The 4,779-nt window shown below is 44.0% G+C and overlaps 1 pseudogene; it reads left to right on the top strand.

Moving 5' to 3' along the window:
- The first annotated feature begins 1,815 nt into the window (after window positions 1–1,815).
- Window positions 1,816–2,903, top strand: LOC126934687 (mitochondrial nicotinamide adenine dinucleotide transporter SLC25A51-like; annotated as a pseudogene).
- The last annotated feature ends 1,876 nt before the right edge of the window (window positions 2,904–4,779 follow it).

The raw sequence follows: 4,779 nt of genomic DNA, 5'->3' as shown, positions 1-4,779 counted from the left end.
TTCCCCCACAAGGACACCAATTTAACAACTATCTACACACACACACACACACACACACACACACACACACAAAACCTTCTTAAGAACCGTAAATCAGGTGAGCCCTCATAGTGCCTGGTATTAACCTGGTATTGCTGAAAGGCTCTGAAGAGGTAGAAAAAACAGTCTTGAATTGCTGACACCCCCTCTCCCCGACACCCCAGCAGCAGCTGCATGGTCTGGAGAGCATCTCTGGGTGCTGGGGGAGGGAGAACACAGCAATTATGAGCCACTGAATTCAGTACAGTCCTGTTAGAGGAGAAAGGAAAACCAGACCAAACTCAGATGATGCCCGCCCACAGAGTGAGCTTTTAAACCAGGACCAGCCAGAGGGGAATCAAAGGCCCAGTGGTTGGAACTTGAGTTCCTGCAAATGTCGCCACCTACACTGCTCTGTTTCTTTAAGTAAATATGAAAGGCAGTCAAGGCCATAAGGACTGTGTGATGGTTAACACTGAGTGTCAACTTGATTGGATTGAAGGATGCAAAGTATTGATTCTGGGTGTGTCTGTGAGGGTGTTGCAAAGGAGATTAACATTTGAGTCAGTGGACTGGGATAAGCACACCCACCCTCAATCTGGGTGGACACCACCTAATCAGCTGCCAGCATGGCCAGAATAAAAGCAGGCAGAGGAACACGGAAGGACTAGACTGACTTAGTCTTCTGGCTTACATCTTTCTCCCATGCTGGATGCTTACTGCCCTCGAACATCAGACTCCATGTTCTTCAGCTTTGAGACTCTTGGACCTTCCACCACAGACTGAAAGTTGCACTGTTGGCTTCCCTACTTTTGACGTTTTGGGACTCAGACTGGCTTCTTTACTCCTCATCTTGCGATGGGCCTATTGTGGGACCTCACTTTGTGATAGTGTGAGTCAATAATCTTAATAAACTCCCCTTGTATATATACATCTATCTTATTAGTTCTGTCCTTCTAGAAATCCCTAACTAGGATGGGTGAGTGCGGGGCGGGCGTGGGGAAGCACCCACCTCCCCTCGCACGTGGTTGGAGGGAGGAGAAACGCGCCGAAGGGCCCGTCCGTCCGGGCAGCGGGCCTCCCTGGAGGCTCACCCCAGTCCTCTGCTCTAGCCTGCTGCCCCAGCCTGGCCGCTGCGGGCCCCGCCCAGACGGCGCGCGCGGAATCAGTTCTGAGTCTCTTCTGCTCCCACCTTTTTCTCCTGAGGTGGGTGTTTGTCCGGTTGCTGGGCGACCTTTCCTGCGAAGGAGGCTGTGCCTTCATTCGGTCGCGCCCTGGGCTGGGGAGGCACCTCCCTGGTGCGCAGGAACCGCAGGGGCGGGTAGGAGCCACGCTCTGCCTGAGCCCTGGAGAGAGCGGGGCTGGCACCGCGCAAGGGCCCCTGCCTCCCGGGAGACTGGGATTTCTCCTCACTTCGGGACCCCTGACTGTGGAGTGTCAAAGACGGAAGAGGACTTATTGACCTTGTCCACCCCCGTCCCTGCTTTTCACAGGTTAGGAAAATGGGCGCCTGGAGAACGGAAATGCAGTTATCAAAATTGACTCTAGAAGAGAGAAACCTAACAGAACAATAAAAATGGAATAAATTGGGAATATTATCAGAAAGCTATCATCCTGCTAAACTCCAGGCTCGGATGGTGTTACAAGAAGGAAGGAAGGAAGGAAGGAAGGAAGGAAGGAAGGAAGGAAGGAAGGAAGGAAGGAAGGAAGGAAGGGAGGGAGGGAGGGAGGGAGGGAGGGAGGGAGGGAGGAGGGAGGGAGGGAGGGAGGGAGGGAGGGAGGGAGGGAGGGGAGAGAAAGAAAGAAAAGAGTCCCTCATGAAAAAGAAAGATCTTAAGCAACATGATGGATTCAGAAGCTCATGGAAAGAGACCACCAGTACTAACATCTTCAAAACAAGATATGTCACCTCATATTACAAATTTGGTGAAATGAAGCATTACTTGTGTGGCTGCTGTGCAACCTTCAACAACGTCGCCATCACATTTCCCATTCAGAAGGTCCTCTTTCCACAACAGTTGTATGGCATCAAAACCCGGGATGCAACACTTCAGTTGAGAAGGGATGGATTTCGAAACTTGTATGGTGGAATCTCTCCCCGATTGATGCAGCAGACAACTACACTTTCACTTACGTTTGGTCTGTATGACGATTTATCCTGCCTTCTCCACAAGCATGTCAGTGCTCCAGAGTTTGCAATCCATGGCGTGACAGCAGTGCTTGCAGGGACAACAGAAGCAATTTTCACTTCAGACATTGCTTCAAGACCACAAGCATCATGATAAATTTACCAACACGTATCAGGCTTTCAAGGCACTGAAATGTCATGGAATTGGAGAGTATTATCGAGGATTGGTGCCCATTCTTTTCCGGAATGGACTCAGCAATGTCTTTTTTTTTTTTTTTTTTCCTGCCTTCAAGGTCCCATTAAGTAGCATCTGCCTACCGCGACGACTCACAAAGCTCATTTGGTTAATGATTTTATTGGTGGAGGTCTATTGGGTGCCATGTTGGGATTCTTGTTTTTTCCAATTAATGTTGTAAAAACTCACATACAGTCTCAGATTGGTGGGGAATTTCAGTCTTTCCCCAAGGCTTCCCAAAAAATCTGGCTGGAATGGGACAGAAAACTGATAAATCTTTTCAGAGGTTCTCATCTAAATTACCATCTGTCCCTTATCTCTTGGGGCATAATCAATGCAACGGTTATATGAAAAAAAAACATCAGTTAAGTGCCATTTATCAACTGAATAGACCTTCTAAGAAGAATGCAGTTTGGCCTCTGTCTTAATTGGCCAAATACAAGTTGGTGTCATAACTCCAGGCCACAGTGAGTTATGGGCAAAGCTGTTTTCCTTAAGCATCAACAAAATAGAATAAAAGGTTCCAATAGGAAAATACAAGGGTTTTTTGTTTTTTGTTTTGTTTTGTTTTGTTTTTGTTTTGTTTTTTGTTTTTTATCACTACCTAAGATATTTAGGCTAATTGCCTGGTAAATAGCTGTCCGTCTGATGGCCTTTGACAGGGAACCTAATCCCCAAAATAAGATTCTTTTTCTCAAACCAGTCTTAAAATCTTCTGCATTGAAACATTAATGACTGTGACCGGGCCAGAGACTCCTCAGGCTTCCTTTGTTACTCTATTGCTTACTTCTCTGCCCTCAGGGGCAGCTGCAGAGGATAGTCTTCATTAAGCTCAAGCATATGACAAAGGGGCGGAACAGAGAAGAAAAACAGCTTATTAGGTATAGGCTTTTCATGATAAATTGCTTGTATTAGTTTTGAAACTAAGCACCTATTGGAGAGTCATTATACTATTTCTATTTAGATATGGTAGATAAAGGAGCTACGAAAGTTCTCATTTTGCTCTGTAGGTTTGAAAGTTTTCTGTTTGATTCTGACTGTGACCTTCAACCCTTCCAAAACATCCTTAATTTAACTTCACTTATTTCACTGTCAAAAGACCAAGGGACTTAAATTTTGTTATAGGTGTTCCATCAAGTTTTCCTATTAATTGTGTACAGATACAATGCTGTTTAGCTTGGTTTCTTTGAATTATTGGTGCCATCTCAGCAAAGGACTGTGGTTATTTTTCCCCTTGAGTACGAGTTGGTCATATTCAAGCATCCTGTTCTCTTAAAACTCTCATTTTAAAAAATAAACACTTTCCTAACATTTTGTTTTAGAAGTCTATCAATGCAATCCCACGTCCCCCCACCCCTGGTTTCCAAATATTACAGAGTGGGGAAAAAGGCTCAGGAGAGTTTCCACCCCACAGTGTTGGCTGTCTTTTATTTTACTCTTGGAAATAGAGACTCTATTAGAGTTTTGACATTTTGGGAACCCAGTTTTACCATTGTGTCAGTAAAACAATAAGATAATTTGAGAGCGTATGATCTAAATAAAGACATTTGAAGGGTTAGTTTGAATTCTAAAAGTAGGTAACAGCCAAATAGCATTCTCATCCCTTAGCAGATGAAAACTTCTTTGTCAAAGGAATTGGAACATGTGAAAATATTTTTTCCAGATAAAGCAAAATGATTCATATGCCACTTCCAATTGACTAATGAAATATAAGAGACAAACTGAAAAAGTGGATTATGAATCTTAAAACCCTTTCTGTAAATATTATGTAGTTAAAGATTGATTTCCAGCATGACATGATGGTAGGTTTCTTGTTAACCAGTTTTTCTTCTTTCGGATAATTGCATGTGAATATGTACACATGCTGACCAAAATAAAATCAGGGCCTCAACTTGGTAGTTTACTTAAAGTTTCTGGGCAAATAGTCCATAAAAGCTGTTTACCTCTAAATGCTGTATGGCTGGTTAAATACAATGAACATCCTTCCTCCAGCTGTAAAGGATGAAGCATATTAAGTATTAGCCAGGCAGTAATGAACCTGAATAGCCATACAGCAGCTCTGTCTGACAATGTTGTGCTGGATATTGCAGTTTACTTTCGAGGTATAGATGTAAGGATTTAAAAGATAATAATAATTTGACACCAAATAAATATGAAATAAATATGAGTAGCATCCTTTGGCCTGTTAAATAGAGTCAGGATTTGAAAGGAGTTGAGTTTGAGAAATGAATGAATAAAAGCACCTTGATGCCTGACCCTCTCATTCATGTGTGTGACTCTGAGCACTCACAGGCATGTCCAGCTACTCAGCACAGGGCCGGTGGGTTAGCCTGGAGTTATACCTTAGCCCTGGGAATAGATGCCATTGGGCCTTTGGTTTTGTTGGGCTTCCTTTGTC

Source organism: Macaca thibetana, chromosome 14, assembly GCF_024542745.1.
Source record: "Macaca thibetana thibetana isolate TM-01 chromosome 14, ASM2454274v1, whole genome shotgun sequence".
Lineage (NCBI taxonomy): Eukaryota > Metazoa > Chordata > Mammalia > Primates > Cercopithecidae > Macaca > Macaca thibetana.
Note: the sequence above shows the minus strand (reverse complement) of the source record. Positions and strands in the feature narration are given on the sequence as shown.